This window comes from Podarcis bocagei, assembly GCF_964188305.1.
Source record: "Podarcis bocagei genome assembly, chromosome: 1".
Taxonomy (NCBI): Eukaryota; Metazoa; Chordata; class Lepidosauria; order Squamata; family Lacertidae; genus Podarcis; species Podarcis bocagei.
In genome coordinates this window covers 94,180,180-94,201,577 of record NC_138125.1, presented here as the reverse complement: position 1 = coordinate 94,201,577, position 21,398 = coordinate 94,180,180, and the positions used below count along the sequence as shown (strand labels likewise).

The 21,398-nt window shown below is 41.5% G+C and overlaps 1 long non-coding RNA gene across 1 annotated transcript; it reads left to right on the top strand.

Moving 5' to 3' along the window:
- Nucleotides 1–21: 21 nt before the first annotated feature.
- Nucleotides 22–3,493, top strand: LOC308584675. The gene is made up of 2 exons (XR_014006975.1): nt 22–111; nt 2,736–3,493. It is a non-coding gene; the product is annotated as an uncharacterized lncRNA (long non-coding RNA).
- The last annotated feature ends 17,905 nt before the right edge of the window (nt 3,494–21,398 follow it).

Genomic DNA, 21,398 nt, shown 5'->3' with positions numbered 1-21,398 from the left:
GTAGGTCAGAATTCCACCTGAAGAACAAGAGAAGTGATGTCACACACAGGCATTGGAACCACACTCCTTCAAACCAATCCCTTGCAGGCAGTGTTCTAAGAGCAACAAAAGGTAGACCCATCTTCTCAACCTAATCTCTAATGTGCAAATCCAGGTATTCATGGGCAGATGCAGCCCTGGCCTGGAAACTGCTCACTACTAAGCAACATGGGGGGGGGGGTAGAGTAACTTGCAAGAGACAATGGTCAAGCGGCAGTTTTCCCCTTCGGCCTGTTGCTTGTAGCAAACAGACATCAGTGCATCCCATCTAGGGGGCAACAGCTGGAGGAAGCTGGAAGGGAAATACACTGGGGGGGGTAAACAACCCCTTGCCCCTTCATGGTACCCTCCTTGCTCTTGTTTTAAAGCTAGCCCAGCACTTGCCCAGCTAGCTTGATCCTTGCTGCCTTGACAGCATGGGATTATCCAGTTTGCCTTATCACTAGGTAAAAAAGGTAAAGGATCCCTGGATGGTTAAGTCCAGTCAAAGGCAACTATGGGGTTGCAGTGTTCATCTCGCTTCAGGCTGAAGGAGCCAGCGTTTGTCCACAGACAGCTTTCCGGGTCATGTGGCCAGCATGACTAAACTGCTTGTGGCACAATGGGACACCGTGATGGAAGCCTGAGTGCACGGAAACACCATTTACCTTCCCGCTGCAGTGGTACCTATTTATCTACTTGCGCTGGCATGCTTTCAAACTGCTAGGTTGTCAGGAGTTGGGACAGAGCAACAGGAGCTCACCCTGTTGCGGGGATTTGAACCGCCGACCTTCTGATCGGCAAGCCCAAGAGGCTCAGTGGTTTAGATCACAGCGCCACCTGCGTTCCCATTCCTATCACAAGGCCAGGCAGCAGTGACGTAAACAACCTGCCAGCGGAAGTGCCAAACAGCTAAGGAGGGGTGTTGGTGAGATCTGTGGAGCTGCAATTTCATAGGTGTGCTTCCGCAATCAAAGGCTGGTGGAAGCTAACAAATGGAGCACCATACACCGAAAAGATTTAAAAAGGCAAGTGCAATTGATTTATGATGAGAAGATCAGGAGAGATAAATATTGCTGTAGAGCTCATCGGGGAGATTATTAGATTGGGAGAAGATAGCAGCCCACACAATGCTGAGATATAAATACCCAAGGAGGGAACAGAATTATCTTGCAAAGTGAAGGAGTGTAAACAAAATGCAAAGGGCAGAATGGAAAAAGAAAGATCCACAGTCCTGGATTTGAAATCATAACAGCTCTGTCAGGCTGCCCTATCGGCTAGCATGATTCACTGCCATTCTAATCGGCTGTGTTGTGGAAATGAGTTTGCCTCAGAAATGTCAGTCTTAAGGCTCTTTCTCACTATAAGGTATACAGAGGTACTTAATTTGAATGGTGAGCTCATTTTGCAGTCCCCACTTTTTGTGCAGATATATAACCTTTCCCAGACCAAGCACAGGGGAAACTGGCTTTGTGCGCTTACAACAGAAGCTAGGTGTGAATAAGGATGGGAGAGAATTTTGTTCAACTGGCATTTAAAGGCAAACCTCCCTGATTTGCACTTTCTGAAACAACACACAGCCACCCATTGATATCCCCGCTTTTCAAAATTTGGCAATTCAATTCTCCAGTCAAATATTGTGTACCAAAATGCACATACTGCAGTAAAACATACATTAAAAAATCATTTATCTATGCAAGTAACATACAGAAATGCATTATATTGGGGAAAATTGCTTTGCAAAAATGTGTATTTCGTGGAAAATTGCATGCAAACGTGTGTATAAAATGAGAAATGCACACTAAAATTGAAACTGAAATTGACAGGTTTACCCATCCCGACCTGCAGAGCATGTGCTGTCTTGATTGGAGAGGTTCATTCTTGGATGTCATGGGGCTGCAATCCTCAGCACGACACAGCATCCTAAACAGACCAGAATGTGCTTATCTGCCCCATTCCCTGTTATGGGCCTCATCTAGAATTACTACATTGATACAATTACTATAATATACGTGCATTTTTGTACGCATTACTAGGCTGGAGAACAGCATTGAAAAAAATTGGAGAAGTGTGAATGTCGAAGGATGGCTGTGTTCCAGTTCATGCATTGTTTCAGAAATTAAGTCAGTTCACCTTTAAATGCAAACTGAATTTAATCCCACCCCCCCACCACCATCCCTACCTGCACTGTTTCTCATGCAGAATTCAGCTTCATTGCTGAATTAGCATTAGGATGAACAAGTCCATCTGTCTTCAGGCTCCCTAAAATGCTAAAGCAAAGAGAAAGAACTTTGGATTGGATCCAGGTTTTACGTTTTACAGTCCAATGGCACGATAAGGAAGTATCAATCCAATTCATCAGGCAGGAACAATGCATCTCTTTTCTTTGGGTGCATCAGATTTGGAAGGAGACTGGGCTTGGATCCATCAGATTTGGAAGGAGACTGGGCTTAAAAGGCAGGAGATACTTCAGTGCAAGTTCTATGCAAGGAAAATGTTGCTCCTTAAATTCTTTGGGGTCGTTTTAGCTATACTTCTGCCTGTCCCTCAGCTACATGTGAAAGGGTCATGAGGAAAAACTCCTGGGGACAGAAAATGCAGGTGGTCTGTGGCATAATAATGGTGCCATTTTGAAGAGGACTTGTCTTGGAAAGGGGTATTTGGCAGTCTCACAGAAGCCGTGTTCTCATTTTGCAACGTGCCTCGTTTGCACCCAGCCTCCTTCAACTGCCCAGCAGAGAATGCCTGCCTCATGCATCATTTGACTGCTGATACAGTAACAGCCAAGAGAGGGTCAGTGACATTGGATCAATTGTGACAGTTCTTCTCATCCATGCAAGCAGGAATAAGACAGCAAGACCATATTCTTTCTTCGCTTCTCGTTCCTAGACGTACATTTGAACCAACAGGAATTAAGCATCCACAATTCTTAACCTTCTCGATCTGTCCCACACACGTACAAGTCACCTCCAGCAGAGCTATTAAGTTATTACATTGCCTTTTTATATGAACATCATTCCCTTTTTCAGAGAGAAGATAAGCTTTCAATTAACGGCAGATTTAAGCCAGCTTTATTGGGAGGGAGGCCTGCCTCATTTCCCACACAAGGAGGGAGAGAGCTTTCTTCCTTTCCTCTCTGTGCTGTGAAATAATGATGGAAAGGAACATCTCTGTCCATTATGAGAACAACTTTGATTAGATCAAGAGGGCTAACCTCCAATTCTGGCTTGTTAGAATGGATTTTTAGCTATGTAGGAAAGCAATGTGGGGTCCTGGGTTTGTGGCATGCCTGGCCAATTTTAATGCAGAGATACGAGAATACTAAAAGTATTCCCGCACTGCTGTGGAAAAGTTAAACCTATCATGCAAGGGCACTGTGCAGATTTAATTACAGATTTTCCCCAGAAATCCATAGAAACTGTGATTAAATTCCTAATTGCTTTTGAAGAAGTGAATAAACAGTCAATAAGACTAAGAGAAGTTTCTGTCTTTTCTTCCTTCTGAAGAGATTTAGTGCATGCAGTAAGGGCCAAATATGATCACTGAGCAGCACCAGCCTTCTCACAGATTCAGCAACACCAGTAGTGGACAAGACATTGGTCTTGGACCAGGGAGACCTGAATTCAAATCCTCACCTAGCCAATGAAACTCTTTGAAAAAGCATCTCTCTACCAGCCCAACCTATCACACCACATTGATCTGAATACAGAATGGGGATAACCTCTGACATCCTTGGTGTACAAATGTGATAAATACATTCTTAACCCCTAAATCCATTCTATGCAGCCTGAAGCATGAGACTACAAGTGGCCTATTGAATTAAGTACTAACTGAAGTGACAAAAAAACAAAGTGCTGATAAGACAAAATTAGACTGTTCTGCACAAAAGGTTTTTAAACGCAAGTAGAATGCCAATTCATTTGGTGCAGATCATGGAGGTTACAACATTGCTGTGGCTGTTCAGCTCTAAAACACATTATTATTATTATTATTATTAGAATTAGAATTATATACCGCCCTATACCCAGAGGTCTCATCACAACCATTTTCATCCCAATAGGGAGGGGAAAGTGCTGGAGAGGAGGAGGATATAAATACATCTGGATATTCCAACATCAAGTTCAACAGAAAGTGATGTTTACAGACTGTACCTGCTTAGCAGTGAGAAAAAGAGCCAGTTCACATTACCATTTTCTTGCCTAGTCTTTTGAGAGGCAGCTCACCTGGGGGAAACACATGCAGAATGTGATAGCAGTATAGCATTGTGGTGCTATACCTATATTAGAAGACAGATGAAAAATAAAGAAGACAGATAGATATAAATATTAATTAGGTATGCTGCTATACTCGGTGCTTTTTTTCTAAAAATAAAATAAAAATGTTTAGGGGTACTCTCAATTTGACTCAAGAAAATCACCATTTTCTAGTTCAAATCTGGTAAAATAAATACAGTAAATGGACAAAAGTACAAAGATTCACAAAATGTTTAGGGGTATACGTCCTCCTGCATCCCCCCAGAAAAAAGCACTGGCTATACCTAGTTAATAGACATATTAAAAAATAAGTAAACAGGGTCCCAAGATGGCACCCATGAGAAAGCAGGGTTGGCATACCCATGAGGTGGGCTGAGGCAGCTGCCTCAGGTGGCAGAAACCTAAGAGGTGGGCCCCCACTGACACCTTGCCTGCTGCCCCTGCTAGTGGTGGAGAGGCAATGGCAGGAGCTTCCAGCGAGATCTTATGAGATCTTGCTGAAATCTTAAGAGGTCTTGTATGCTTTACCAGATCTCACCAAAACTTGCCACTGCTTCACAGGTGCTTTTGGGGTCCCTGGACATCTGCCTCAAAGTTGGCACCGCTTCTCTTCCTTAGTCGTTTCCTAGCCTGCTCTAGGGATCATCAAAGAGCAAAGGCAGGCACCCCTCCATTCAAAACAAAACATGATCAAATCTCTGCAGAACAGCTTCATGAAGCAGCTTTGTTTTCCTTTATTCTGTAAGATTCAAAATTCATATAAAGGTGCTGCCATCTAGAGGATATTGTAGTTTAATTACAAATATTGTGCAAATGAGGTTTAGAATCTTGCACTCTTAAAGAAATGTTTTGGAAAACCAGATTTTTTAAAAACTATGACAATCTTATTAATTTAATTTATACCCCAGCTGCCCAAGAACTGGCAATCTCCTGAAGGTGGCTAAAACCAGTTCCCAAACGACAAAATGACACTGTATTGAAACAAATATTACTAAAGATTGTCCAAAAGAAAAACTTATATTCAATAAATAGAGCCATTAAGGTAAGTTAAACACCTACCTGCCAGAAGTTTTACTTTTCTTTCAGAAAACATGGAGACTTAGACTGAAGTAAACCTTTCTGAGCAGGGTGATCCAGTAAATTTAATACTCATAGTAGAAGGAATCTGAAGTATTTATTTGCTCACAACAACAACAACAACAACAACAACAACAAATACAATGTGGAAGATCAATAATACAAAAATTAGAAATCCTTCAAATCTTCTGAAAGAACAAGACCAATAAAACATATTCATTCACATCAAACAGGGGAAAAACCCACAGCAAAACTATGTAATAACCACAGTCCAGGCAATAAAGACATCAGCTCTGGAAAGCCACTTGGATCAGATGTTTCTTTAAGGCCTTTTGGAGACCTTGAAGCATAGTATCTTATAATATGGGCAGGAATTCCAAAGCTTCAGGGCCACCATGGAAAAGGCCCCATCCCCTAGACTTTAATGGATATGTGGGCTTGTATGGGGAAAGACACTAACTAAAGCTGCAGTCCTAACCCTAATTACCTACACCTCCAACATTTTTAAGTAAAAACCAGGATGTGCGTCCTATGGGGCTACACTCTCGTGCGAGTCACATGATGCACACAAGATCATGGCCATGAAAAAAAGTGTCTTTTGGGGGGTTGTGCCTTCTCAGCACCCAAGAATGTGTGACTTTGGGTGTTGTGCTCTTGTGTGAAAAAAATGGGATGTCCCGATTTCCACTGGCAGGACTCATTATTTGATTCCCACCCTATCACTGTTGTCTGAAGTTCATATCTGTGTGAATCAAAAAGTCAACCATACATTTACATTCATTAATGAATCTTTTGGAAAGTGGTTCTAGGCAGTGGATCAAAAACAACAAGCAATTAGAGCAGTCAGCTTTTAGAAAGTACCTTCTTTTCCTCTCATTTCTCCCCTCCCCCCCTTTTTTTGGTCCTCATCAGATTGAGCAAATAATGGATCCATGTTAGCTGAGCGTTAATTTAAAATAATAATTTTGGGTTTGTTAATCAAGATCTGTGTTTGCCCACTGGTTGATGGTGTTGTGTGAAACAAAAGGGAGAAGGGAGAGAACAGTGAAGGAAGAACTTGTTCCCATCTGATATGTAAAATAGCTATAACTTTGGGCCGCTTCTGTTCAGTCAGCATTAGCGAGACTGTGGAAGTTTAAATTACCTCATAAAATGGAAGCCGAGTGAAAGCACGGTATTACTTAAACAATCAAAAAAGTATAATTTGCAGCTGTAGATCAATGTAGAACCTTATTAAATAGAGAGAACATTACACCGCAGCGTTTATGAGTTATTATTTATTAATGTAGCTTCGCCACTTTAGCTGCAGTGCTCGGCACTATGGATTCTAATGGCATTATACTTTTTGGATAATAGCTGTCTGTCTAGTCTTAGCATAGTCAGGGTCCTCCCCCCCCCTTCAAATCCCACAGCTAGCCTGCTGAGATTAAATACGAGAGACTTGGATTTAGCATCGCATTCAAATTCAAAACGGACTCTAGAATTCCCTGTAGGTAACACGGCAGAAATAATCACCTTCCTCATAGGGCTGTTGTGTGGATAATGAGCTATGACTTGTAAAAATGTAGCTTGTAAAGTGGATTGCTGTGCAGGTTTTACATGCAATCTGCGCCTTAAAGGGCTATTCCAGTGTGCGTACTATATAGGGGATGGAGAACAATAAAGGTTTTGTCATTATCAGCCCAAAGGAGCTTTGAAGCTTAAATCAGCTTTCTGTTGAATCAGCTCCTGACACGAACGAACTCCTGACACGAATGCAAAACCGACATGGATGGCAATGTGCATTCAGTCTTATTTCTGGTCGCTGTCCCATGTTGATATCATTCATACATGTCAGAAAATGCATGCAGGTGTGGTACAAGTGTATTTTTAGTGGGGGGGAGATACACTTCAGCTTATCTATTGGCTTAAATTGGTGTTCTAATGTATTTCAGAAGCTGACTCTTGTGTGGAATATTATGTGTCTTTTTCAAAGCTATGCTGGATAGTCTCCAGTAGGTTGGAAAGACCAATTTTGGTAGGGTAGAAATATTTATCCCCCCCCAAAAAAACCTTTGCATGAATATTCACTCTTTTGACCCACTTCAGACCCATAGTTTCATTTAGTTGCTGCTGTTTAGGTACCATCCCCAGCTCAGCAGCTGCTTTTCCTTTCCTTCCTGGATCAGTCATACTGGTGACTTAAATAATGGATAGGATGACATCATGAAGCAAGTAGCCAATCAGATTTGGCTCAATGAGGTCAATTCAGAAAACTGAGAGTGGGGGCAGTGCTTCCTAGATGAGCCAACGTTTTTCAGATGAACCACATAGTAGTAGTAGTAGTACTAAATTTTATTTACATCCCGCCCTCCCCAGCCAAAGCCGGGCTCAGCCAATGATAGACCACATGGTTAGAGAGGTGGTGTTAAATTGTTAGTGTTAATTAAACACCCACTCCTTAGTGTTAATAAATGGAAGGTATCAACCCAAAGAGTAGAGAGTGATATTTCTGCAACTTTTTCCATGATGTAACAGAGCATCAAAGCCATCTTTGGTTCTTGGCTTTTCAAAGTACAGCAACAAAGCACAGTAGTTTTCCATGCACCAATCAAAACAACGCTTTCTAGGACATCTGTATCTTTCTAGTACTGCAAAGCAAATGGATTACGGATGCATCCCTATTTGCCATCCCTGGGGATTTATATGGAGCCCAGATATATAAATAAATAAATAAATAAATAGAGGCAGGGTCATTTCCCCAGGAGTTCAGATTTTTCAAATCCGTATTATACCTACATTAGCCATCTCAGTACCTCTGTAGTCTTCGGAGAAAATTTAATCAGACCGACTTGTAACTTTTATCACCAGGACTAATGAAGCTACAAGAAATGAAATTGGATTACAGTTCAAACATCCTGCTCTAAAGTTTGCTTTTACTTCATAAGCACGAGCAAGATGGAGGACTGAGTTCTCATCTTTCAGGCTGTTAGATGATCCGGTTGTGCAGCGACCCCCCTCAGCTACTGCCAAATTTAATTGCATTATGCAGCACGGCAAGGAACATGCCGGATGGTGGGGGGGCAGGTAAAGATGAGAATGCAGGCTCACTGTTGTAGAAGCTGTGCACCTTGAACAAAAAAATAACAATTCATCGTTTTTCTGAGATCCTCTCCGAAGTGGCTATGGATACCGCAGTGGAGGAGAGGCAGGGGCTCAATGGTAGAGGACATGCTTTCAGCGCAGAAGATCTCAGGTTTAATCTCCAGGCAACGCTGGGAAAGACCTCTGGTCCAAAAATCTTGAGAGCGCTGCTGTGAGTATGTGTAGACAATACTACCTAAATAGGCCAATGGTCTGACTCAGGAAAAGACAGTGTCACATATTCATCTATATTACATTTCCATAGGACTAGGCTGCTATTGCACAACAATTAGCCCTGTGTTAGCTTAAGGGACTATGCAGAATTTATATAGATTAGCACAGGCAGTTGAACAGTAACTTCTTCTGGCTGGGTCTTCCCTTCCTACCTTCCACAAGTAAATATGCACTGGCGGAGGAAGAGGGGGGCGGGGGGGAGCGCACCGCCCCTGGCACCAAGATCCCAGTGGGGTGCCATCATGGCTGCCCTTCCACGCTGGGCGCCACACCCCCAAGATGTGTGCCATGCCCTTGGGACACGCGCCATGCCCCCGGGACACGACCCCCAGGACATGCACCAGCCAAGCCGCCATCTGCTCTCTGTCCCTGGTGCCGAAGCATGAGGCTCCACCACTGTAAACATGGTATTAGAAAGCACTGGCACCATTTGTTAATACGATTTTATACTACCCAGTTCCCTGACTGGTACAAACTAAAGGGAAGCTTGCTTCAGGAATAGTTTCCCTGTGAGAAGCGAACACTTGTTCAGTATCTTCTTTTTTTACAGAGAAAAGTACAGGTTGAGCAGATGGGTAGCAAGCATATCCACTAGAGATGCTACTCAACAAGCATCACAAAACCTAAGAAGCTGCTTTCTCCCGTCAGAAGTCTCTTAGCAGCCTTTTTCACCAAGCACCATACTTGCTCACATTCAAGTTCGAAAAATTGCTCATAGGCCAAATGACACGTGGTGCAGGAAACACACAATCAGATTTCTTGACATTTGTTTCTTTGCTTTAAAAAAAACTTTTAGATCTAAAAAGAAATTTTGAGAGCTATAGCGTCATATCCAACATTTGTCATACTTAGGCTATTGAAATCTAGGGACTTGGTTTCTGTGGGTGTCTTCTGGATATGATGAAAGATAGATATCACCCAGTGGCCACAGATCTCATGTGTAAGTTTGGTCCTCAATCTCCAGGCAGATGGATGTGTCAAAAATGTCAGTAGGTTTAAACAGCCACTACCAGCCATTAAATGTCATTAATCAGAACCTTAGTGTTCACCAACAAGTGACAGGCTATATAAAATCATGTCATAGAGAGTGGGCCATTTTGCATAGTCATAGATTTTGTTTACAGGAATACATTGTGTAGTTTAGGTTGTGGATTGTACTAGTAATTCAAGAGAGACAAGACTCTCTTCTCCCTCAGGCTCCTAGGAGACTTGGGTTTGAGGAGTGGAAAAAATCATGGATGCTGGTATGTTAGATTCCCTAATGTACACCTCAGAATTGTCATTTGTTCATCCGCCGTGTATGCTGCCTGGAGCACATTCTTCCATTATATGAGACTCACCAGCCTGGGACTCAAAAACATTCAAAGCTGAGGTGCTTAAGCCAAAAGGTAAGGAGGAATATGAGCAATAAAAGGAATTGCATTAAAAATATAAACCATCCAGAGAGCAGCTTTAGAGATCCATAAAACCAAGGGAAAGTGAATTAGAAAGATTATTAAATGGGCAGAAAAAAATATTGAGTATTAGGTTTTAGGAAGGAATTTTAGTTTTTCGAAAACAGCTCTATGCAATGTGGTTCTCAATAGACAAGAGTGCAAATAAAAAATGTGGCATTAAAATGAAAGAGAAACATCAGCAGCATTTGATGAAATGGCAGAATGTATGAAGTAATGGGGCAGGGGAAAAGAGAAAGGCGATTTGGATGCAGGAGGATCTCTTAGATAGCCAAGGCTGTACAGAGCTATATAGGATGAGAATAGACAGATAATGGGAAGAGGTGGAAGTGGGAAGGGTTTGGGGGCAAATTAATCATTCATCATTTTGTAACATGAATGCATTTAATGAATAAAAAAGAGTCCTGCAGTTCCTTTGAAAGATGAAAGGGAAGGAAATAAGAAGCCTATCTAGGAAGCGAAACTAATAGGGTTGCCAGAAATTCAACAAGTGTGGCTTATTGTAGAGGCAGCAGTGGGGGAAACTGCACCTGTTGAATTTTCAGCTACTGATAAAATACTTCCAGGGATACAGTGGCACCCTAAAATCAAATAATGCCCATAGTCTCTTAGAATTGTAGAGTTGGAAGGGACATGTGTGTGTGTGTGTTTTAAAGGGTAAGTGAGGTAGTCTGGCTGCTGAGATCTGTGATCTAGCAGCAAGAAGACGACTACAGTGGTACCTCGGGTTACAGACGCTTCAGGTTACAGACGCTCCAGGTTGCAGACTCCAGAAATAGTACCTCCGGTTAAGAACTTTGCTTCAGGATGAGAACAGAAATTGTGCTCCGGCGGCGCAGTGGCAGTGGGAGGCCCCATTAGCTAAAGTAGTACCTCAGGTTAAGAACAGTTGTGGGTTAAGAACGGACCTCCAGAACGAATTAAGTACTTAACCCGAGATACCACTGTACAGTGGTACCTCGGGTTACAGACACTTCAGGTTACAGACTCTGCTAACCCAGAAATAGTACCTCGGGTTAAGAACTTTGTTTCAGGATGAGAACAGAAATCGTGTGGCGGTGGCAGAGGGAGGCCCCATTAGCTAAAGTGGTACCTCAGGTTAAGAACAGTTTCAGAACAAATTAAGTTCTCAACCCGAGGTACAACTGTATGCTATTCCTTCCAGCAAAAGGGAGGAAGGATGCCTGCTGGGCAAGGACGTCTGGCAAGGATCAAGGGAGTATTGGGGAGAAAGCTTAGTCCTGTATTTTTTGAGGAGTGCTTCATTTCCTCATGTCTGTTTTGCAAATATGTTAGGAAGCAGCCAGAAAGTGTGCTGAAATGATCCACTATTGTTTTTGTACCGTAATATATGTGTCTTGTCCTTGGTGCTGCACTGCATTTTTGTGTGATTTGATATTCACTGGGGAACCATTTCAAGGAATGTGAAAATGTTCACACAGGCAAAATAGACTCTACTTTCCACTCTCGCACACAACAGTGCAAATTTTCACGGAAGTGAAATTATTGTTCTCAGAGAGGCTGCACACAGTGAGGCTTTGCGGGGAGAATCTCAAACCAATGTATTCTTAAAAGCATTCCACACTCAGTAATCACAGAAATTGGCTTTGTGATGTAGCCATCTATGTCTGTCGCTGAGTTCACACAATCAAATTTTATAGAGAACAGTGGTGCCCACGCCAACCTTCCATTACAGAACACTATTAACTAGCTTAACAAAATTTCATTTACAGAGACTTGGCAAGCTGGTCCCTGAAGAAATATTTTTGGCCATGTGGCAACATTTGCACAATGGAGAAAACCAGAGATGACTACTATGTGCAAGGCTTAGATATGGCAACTGACACATAAGGGGGGGGGGGGGAGATGCCAGGCTAACAACAAGCTGCAAACACCTATGTTTACTAAGCTTGATTTTTAGGGTAAATCTGTGTGCTTGGTGAAGGTGATCACCCCAGAACCTGTGGAGTAGAATGGAAGAAGCTCTGGCTCATGACTGAAGCAGGCCCGAATGTTTGTCATGAGTAGGGATGCAAGAAGGCACTGTTTCCATTTCCCCCTGTATTTGTCGCATACAGCACTGTTTCTATTCTACTGCAGTTCATCTTCCACCAAAACTACATTACTCATCTTGCTGTCTGCTGCTTTGACATTACATTGTAGCACCCTGCTTGTGGTTAACGCTTAGCTGGAATGAAATATTCAACGCAGCAATAGAGAATTTAAAATAATAATTTATTTGTCAGACAAATAAATGATAGGCACAGTGGTATATGGTTACCAAAAGCTCTGCCCCCCTCCAGCCCTGATGGTCAGCACTTATATTTCCTCAGCCCAGCCCCCTTGCTCCTCCTTTGGTTGCCTCTGTCCAATCAGCCTGGTTGAAATTCCTATTGGCTGTTTGCTAGAACCAATCATGAAAGATACACCCATTTCCTATTACCTTTTATGGGAGACAAAGAGCTATATTTCCTTCTATCCATAAATGGCAGACAAGTAGCCATATATCTTACATTTGACTCGACAAGGCACCTTAATTACCAGATCACCTTTTGCCCCTGTTGCCCCTGCATTCCAAAACAAATGGCTCATGGTATTAAATTCTATCTAAACAGAGATCTTGGGTTCACATTCTCACACACCATCAATGAAATAAGAATCTAACATAAGAATCTAACATTTCGTACTTTCTAAATCCTTTGCATAATTACATTAAGCCAACAAATCTCATACATAACATAGATAGCTTTTTAGAAGAAAAGGCCTTTGCAAAGTAAAAAAGGAACTCAGTAAAAACAGCTTCAAAAGAAGCCTCTTCAGTTTACACCCCCCTTTCCCAGCCAGCTGCTTTTCCCATTAGCTCTTCCCAAAATTTATAGCCCTTTAACTCTCTCAGTATACCTTAAACCTTAGGAAAATATGGCTAGAGTCTGATGGGAGGCACATGGTATTATTTTCTGTTAAACAATAAATCTTACTATTTACCAACTCTTAATTAGTGTTTTTGCAGCTTGATTGTATTCTGTAATATGTAGGGTCAGTGTAACATTTGCTCCCAGCCTGTAATTTCCTTTTACAACTTTGAGAAACTTGTCTCCTGTTACTGCTATAAATCAGGGGGGCGGGCCCTTGTTCAGGAGAGCAGGAAGATAAACAACTGCCAAAGTACTTAGCCAGCTGGTTTCTGCCTGGCATGAAACATACAAACATTTGCAAATATATCTTTAAGCTCATTTTAACATACAGGCCTTGATCAGATGCCTCAACATAATTTACCTAATTACATTGTCTTTATGTTTTTCTACCCCATTCATTTCAATGCAAACACACATTTGCTGAATTGATTTCCGTTCCGGACGTGGGACGAATAAGCAAACAATGGGAATTTCCTCTTCTTTTTGTATGTTGGTCAGTATCAGGGCCGGATTTAGATTTGACGAGGCCCTAAGCTACTGAAGGTAATGAGGCCCTTTATATGTCCAGCTGTCCTTTGCCAACCATAAATTGTTGCTGTTTTTTGTGTTGAATATATACTATATGGAAATTTATGGACCAAATAACTATCTAAAGCCATTTGCACATAACAAAATATGTATTTTATCAAAGTAATTGTTGAACTGAAATACAATTAAGAAGAAGTATATTAATAGTGAAATAATTATTAAGCTCTAACTGTATGTAGGTTTTATTTTATTTGTTTTTTATCTTATATTTTGGACATCCAGGTTTTTTTCTTTTAAATTTTTTGGGGGGCCCACAAGAGAGTGGGACCCTAAGCTATTGCCTGTTTAGCTTATACGTAAATCCAGCACTGGTCAGAATTGTTCAGCATCCCTAGTGTTGAGAGCAGAAATTGTTTTCTGTCTGGAGTGTGAAAAGCAGAAATACTGGCCAGGCCACAAATTCGAGCTAAGACAACATACCAGTGTGGGAATAAAAGATTTGTTACTCCATGTGGCTAGCAATGCTAGGTGACTTTTGTGAGTCTCCCTGTACCCCAATAATGTCAACCTCTAAAAAATAAATAGAAAACTGTTTCTGCAGGTGTTCTGATACAGAACAAATTTTAGTGATGAGCAAAAGGGGAATTAAAGGAATGAACAAAAAGGGGGGCGTTCTGAGAATGCTAAAGAACAGAGAGAAGTTTCATTTTCTTCTCTGGACTCTATCTTGGCTTCATCTCTATTTCACACAAACAGTTCTTTCTGACGGCTTTTTTTGTGCTGTAACTTATCTCTTCTCTCAAACACACAAATAGTAGAAAGATGTGTTTTTAGATTCCATTCTTACTGTTGATAATAATTTTACACTGGGTTAGGTTTTTCTGTGCTGAATTTTCCACATCTTTTGTGTATAATTCTGACTAATCTTTGCTCCGAGTTTTGGGGAGATTTTACTTTGCCCCTGCCATAGCTATTCCTTATGATAATTGTTCCGAGCTTCAGCCTATAGACAGCTTTGACTAAATTTAGTGTTTTGTTCTCAGATAAGGGTGCTGGATAGCTCAGTTGTTTAGTGAGTGGTGCTGATAACACTAAGGTTGCAGGTTTGATCCCCATGCGGGACAGCTGCATATTCCTGCTATTGTAGAGGGTTGGACTAGATGATCCTTAGGGTCCCTTCCAGCTCCGGGATTCTAAGGTTCATATTTCTTTCTTTCATTTTGAAACATTTTTTCTTTAATTTTTATCTGAACTTATTTTCTCTTTAGATTTTCCTGGATCCTCTACTCTGGACACCAGACTGATCTCTAGCAACATGCATTTAAGACCACGGGAACCTATTTACTGTGATCTCACTTTGTTAGCTATACTCTTCTCTAAAAGGCCATGCAGCCAGAAAAATTAAGGTTATGTAGTAAGCTTTAACTAGAAAGCTGGTAAAGTTTAGGTCAGACAATATAGAATTCAGCAACCACTAAATTGTATTTGATTTTAATATTGCATACCATAATGATTGTAATAACCAAATCATTATTTCTTGGATTTCTCATTCCTCATGATCCGTACTTTTCATTTCTATTTGATATTATCAGGCTTTTATCTTTTGTAATCTGAAAAACATTTACTGTACTGGACTTTTGCTGGTGCATTTAACATAAATCTGTGCAGATGAATTGTAGCCTCTTGAGGCCTGCTTGGTTACCACCACCCTCTCACCCACTGGGGAAATGAAAAGCTTCATTTTCATCTACAGCTACCATCTTTGTCTTGGCCAGTGTGATGAAGTACATAAAGTGATGGACAGAGGAGGCCAAAGTTCAAATCTGTATTCAGCTATGAAGCTCAGTTGATGCCATTCATGGTAGTCTAACCTACCATGCAAGGTCATTGTTAGGATAAAATGTGACAAACTCCATGTATCCTACCCTAACCTTCTTAGAAGGTGGGGTGTATGTGTGTGGCTGTGTGGGTGGGGGTGTGTAATGTAAACTGATCATTTAATGTGCACAACAGCTGGCAATTGTGTACTTTCACTAGACCTCATGGAGAATGTGCACGTAATCTGTCCACTAAGAAGGATTTGTGCTACTGGAAGAATCCAGCTGGATTCCTTCCCTTTCCACTAGGGAGCAGAGCACAGCTGCTATATTAATTTGAGAAATGATTGCAGAGGAGAACATCTTTAAAGCATAAAGAACTTGCATGGCATCCAGTTCTAACATAATGACAAGAGGTGCTGCTCCAGAAAGCCCAGGAATGATGGACTCCAATTGCCTCAGTCCCTTCAACAGCACAATTAATACAATTCCATTAACTTCCAAAGGTGTTTTAAATAGTAATGCACTGGGCCATTAATCGTAAGAATGTCAGCATGCTCTTGCTATGACATTTACCCTAATTAGTAATACAGCCTGTTATTTAGCACCAGCTTTCACCAGAGATAATTTATACCTGGGCTCTGTAATCAAACAGAAGCACTTCAGACTCCATTGCTGAAGAAGCAAGACCAAGATCCAGGTACTGAAATGGGCTACATTTGTACATTGTGACAATCCACATTGTATTGTGATGGGAATGAACCAAACCTAGCGTTCTTTTGGGCACAAATATCCACCCCCACACTTTCCACACAGCACACCCGCAAAGAGGAAATTGGAAGATTTGTTTTAAGATTTCAATTAAGCACAGTTTAGCATTCCATCTGAATCTTAAACCAAGGTTAATCTTAACTATGGTTTGTTGAAAGAAGAAGCTTCATAAACCAGGGTTTGAATGTTGCTCCTTTCAAACAAACCATTACTACGATAAATTGGTCTATTGGGTTTGGACAAGAAGCTGTGCTTCATAAAGAAGAAGCAGCAAAACCTTCTGAACTCCTTTTTGTGGTCATGCCCAGAGGAGTGAGGGAGCACATGAGCCCAGGAGAAGCCTAGGGTTGTTGCCCTCATGATAAACTATGGTTTGATATGATGTCTGAGTGCACATAGTTCAAAAGCCAAAAGAAAAATACACATCAAGAACAGTATTCAGAAAGATACCTAACATTTGGTCCTCTCTTTTTATCATTCTTTTCTCTCGAAGAAGTGGCTTGGTGTTTTCTTCTTGTTACTTATGCCAGTGAAGATTTCTAACACCAGTGTTGTATTTGTTTTTTTGCAGCCAGCCACAGTTAACAGCATGGCCACCTCTTTTTGTACCCTGTTGTCACTTCCACACACTTTTCAAAGCCAGGCCTGTGCAACACCAAATTTCATCATTACTAGAACATGGGTGACAGTCATCACTTTCCAAGAAGGATTGCAGCTGATCTGTCAGCTAAAAACACTAGTGGAAGAAGTTCCATGTTAACAATTGACAAAGGGGGAAAATAGGGTGCCTGCTCTATAATTTTTGAGCAAGGAGATAACACGGGTATCATGTCACCGAAACTATAACTGTTTGTTTATTAGGAAATGATAAATTGAATTTTGGAATGAAGGTTGCTTTCACTAAGTGGCCCCAGGGTTTTTATAAATAAATATGGCTGGCACATGCCACAAAACCATCCTTCCAGATGGACGGTGGTTTTGTTTTAATAGCCAAGCCTGCAAGTGTCGCCACACTGTGCCTGACATAAAGGAAAACTAATTGGATAGGACAGTTACGATGTCCACAAGGTTGCTTTTCTTAACACAGAGATAGCAGCAGCTACTTTGACAATGAATACTCGGGATAGCAGATAGAGAGAGGTTGGCTGAGTGCAAAGGGTCAATGGTACCAGCTGACTTTCTTGTCAATCCTAACTTGATGAAGGAGCAGCAGGAAGCTTCACACAGGCAGGGCCATTCATTTCATACCCCAGTGTGATTGTTAGTGCAACCACATTCCACAAAGCTCTCATAGAATCACAGAATTCATAGACTCATAGAACTGGAAGGGACTCTGAGGATCATCTAGTCCAGCCTTCCTCAACCTTAGCTCTCCAGATGTTTTGAGACTACAATTCCCATCATCCCTGACCACTAGTCCTGCTAGCTAGGGATCATGGGAGTTGTAGGCCAAAAACATTTGGAGGGCCGAGGTTGAGGAAGCCCAATCTAGTCCAACTTCTTGCAAGGCAGACATAGGCAACTGCCTCATACAGGGGTGGAACCTGCAACCTTGGTGTTATTAGCACCCTGCTCTCATCAACTGAGCTATCATGAATTGCAGAGTTGGAAGGGGCCCCGAGGGTCATCTACTCCAACCCTCTACCATGCAGGAATCCCACTCACAGCCAGCCCTGGATGGACTCAAACCACCAACCTTCTGGTTAACAGCCAGGTACCCATTGCGCCACAGGAGGGCCTTGTGCCCCCAACAGAGCTGTGGTCTGAGTACCATGGGGAAAATGCAACGTCCCAGCAAGAGAAGCACCATCTTGACAAAAGAGGTCTGGATCCAAGAAAACAAATGAGTGATGACTGCACATTTATTCATTTGAACAAACACACAAACAAATAATATGGAAAGCACACACCCCCATATTGACTTTAAATTTTGATAAAGTACCAGCTCATGATTCTCAATAAATAGAAACTGAAGCCGTTTCCCACATTTTTATTCCACTGCTCAGTATCTAAGACAGGGGTGGAAAAGCTGTGATATTGTTGGACTGCAAGTCCTAGCATCCCTGATCACTGGTGGGAGCTGATGCGAGTAGGAATCTGACAACATCTGGAGGGCTGCAGGTTCCCCATCTCTGATCTTATTATTCAGAATCATGCCTAAATCTAGCACTAGCACTGCTGGATTAAACCCTGTGGAGGACCCAAGGCAGTCAAAATCTGGGGGGGGGGGGGCTCATGTGTGCACTCTAGTGGGATAACATTGAACTAAGAAAGCTTGATTGTAAGTTTATTTCAAGATCAAATGAATATTATTTTGATCCATTGTCACGGGGTCCCTAAAAGGCATGGGGCTCATAGGCTGGTGCCCGCTCTGCCTATTTGGTAATCTGGAAGAGACAATTTAGAGGTCCTTCTGGAATCTGTGACTTTATGAAATCCTCATCTGCATCTTAGGAAAAGGATAGCATCCCACAGTGGAAATATACTTTGGAAGAACAGGGAAGCAAAATGGCAGAAATAACAAACTCCTCTACCATTTGCCGACTTTGATCTGGCATTGGAAATGAAACCCTCTGACCTGATAAGTCGCAAATGTCCACTTACACCAATCTAGTCCGTACATTATGAAGAGATGCAATTTGCTGGAAGATAAAGCACATGAAAGAGACCCTGTAAACAACCCAGGAGGTGCCTTTGAAAGTGCTTGGAGCACCCCAAGGAGACTGGCTCATGGGCTGAGCGACGTTACAACAATGTATAGCCCTATTTCCCTATTCACTGGCATGAATGTTGATATTCCAGCAAGGACATAATGAGCCTCTTTTTAAAAATAAAGAATCAAGTTGAAGGTGAAGCTCATTTTAATAATGTAATATATTCTGAGGGATTTATAGAGCGTGAATATCTCAGTAATAATATTCAACACATTAATCAAATGCTGGTCTATCCTCCCAAGGCCATGTACAACATTCAGCCACCAGCAGATCCCTCAGGCTGACATCAGCCACTGCTCTGACCCAAGCAGGGATGCAACTAGCAAGTTTTGTGTCCGTGGAAAGCTGCCAATTGTGTGCCCACCCATCTCCCACAAACTTGCTTCGCTCGCATTCAGAAATGAGGAGAAATTATATAATTTATAAAAATTTAATTATATCTATTAAAAGTGGAGAAATAATATATATACTATAGGTTCAAGAAGATAGAAGTATTTTTTTAAATTTGAAAGAAATCATAGGATGCCTCAATGAGGTCCTGTTGCGTGAGCTGAACTGGATTTCACCCTCAAATTCTACAACACCTCTGAAGTTACTAAGCCAGCAGTAGTGAAAATAAAAATAGCCAGTCCAAGTTAGAAGACATAATTTCACAGCAGAGCAATGAAAAGAGACGCATTTCATTTTTTTAAAATAATCTTTATTAAAGTTTCAAAAGGTTACAAAACACAAAACAGAAAAAGAAAAAAGAAAAACACAAAAAACAACAAAAGAAGGTTCCACCTTTTAAGTTTCATTTCCAATAACTTCTTTTCATGACTTCCCCACGCCTCCCCTTATTGTATTCCAGCTCCAGTTGTTTGTTCAAGCAAGTTTTTATCTTTAGTGTCTTAACCATAATTTGTTAATTTACTTAACCATAATTTATTAATATAATTCTTTGTGATAGGTTTGAACCTTAGTTCATTATTATTCTTAGTTTATTTTATTCATTAATTTTTAAAATATATACCTTAATCATCTATGAAAGAAAAAAAAGATTAAAAAAACAAGAGAAAAGATACCTTTCCTAAGGTTGTCCCTAATTCCCATCCACGGATTCCCCATTCTTGTAATAATAAAAAACATATAATGTTTACACTGCAAAATAAAAATCAGGCCCCCTTTGGACTTCTAAACCCCACCCTTCTCTCCCCGGTTTCAATCCCAAACCAAAGTCCAGTTAGTCCATCTTTTTAGCTTGGTGACCTTACGTCCGAGGCTCTCAAATCTCTCTCAGTCCCTTTCAGCCGGCTTCTTCGGAGGTCTCTCATACTAAACACCCAAGCTCGAAGAGGTACCTTCTCAGTACTGACCATATTTCTTCCAGCCAGGCCTACTTGTTTAAAGGTGGAGCTCCAGCTCTGTTTCTTGAGTCTATATGTCCCAAATAGTCCAGCTTTCACCTTTGTCGAATTAGAGTTCAGCTTGGCAGGTCTCCGGCTCTCATTTGCCTTCTGTAACATTTCAGCCACCCCTTCTTTCTGCTCCTCCTGTTCAGCAAATGTCCTTTCCTCCTCTTCAATCTTTCGTTTCTTTTCTTGTCCAGCTGTCTGTATTTTAAACATCAAGTCCCTTTCCAACTCAATAGGTATATTTTCTGTTAACTTCGGTTTTGTAGGACTTGTAGACAAAACATGGCCTTGCTTGGACATCTCTCGCAGCTTTCCCACGAGAAAGATAAGCTCTTGCAAGTCAGCTCGTATTTCCCGACCTAGTTCCATTCTTGTAATGTCCAAGAATCCCCTCTAGAGGGATTCTGGTTACTTAGTATTCCTTTCCCTTCCGATCCAAAAGTCAGATTTATTTGTATCAATCTTTCTTTACTTTCAATATTTTGTAGCAATATAGCCGGTTAAAATTTAGGCTTTCAGTTTTTCCCTAATTTGACAGCTAATTTGACAGCTGTCAAAAGTTTTCTGTAGATTCTAAGCAGGCTCTTTTCACGGGTTACTCCCGGGCTTGAGAAAAGTGGTACTTAATCCAAACAAATAAGCTCTTGTCCTCCAGCACATTAGCTTATACTTTTAAATCCGTGGAATTTATATCTTTTATCCAATCACAACAGTTCTTCTCACAACCTTAGTTGGCAAACCCTTGCTTTAAACTGTTTACAATAGGGGGGAGACGGACTTCCTTTTTTTTCACCTCCCCCGCTCGTACCGAATCCACAAACAAATTATTTGTAATCCAATTTCCAAATTACTCACGGGTTGTTGTTCTTGATTTTGAGTCCAAATTTAGTAGGAAGAAGTCAGCGCTCTCCGACAAATGGCATGCGGCTTCGCTCGGCAGGGGAAGCAGAAGACTCACAGCAGCACGCCACTCCCCGGCACCCGTTCCGTAGCCTTTAAAAGGGCTCCTTCACGAGTCGGGAGGGCGCTAACGGTGCCCGCCGAGTCACCATGTCCACGGGCTCTGTGCCCGTGGTTTTTAAGGGTCCCTGTGTCGCCGG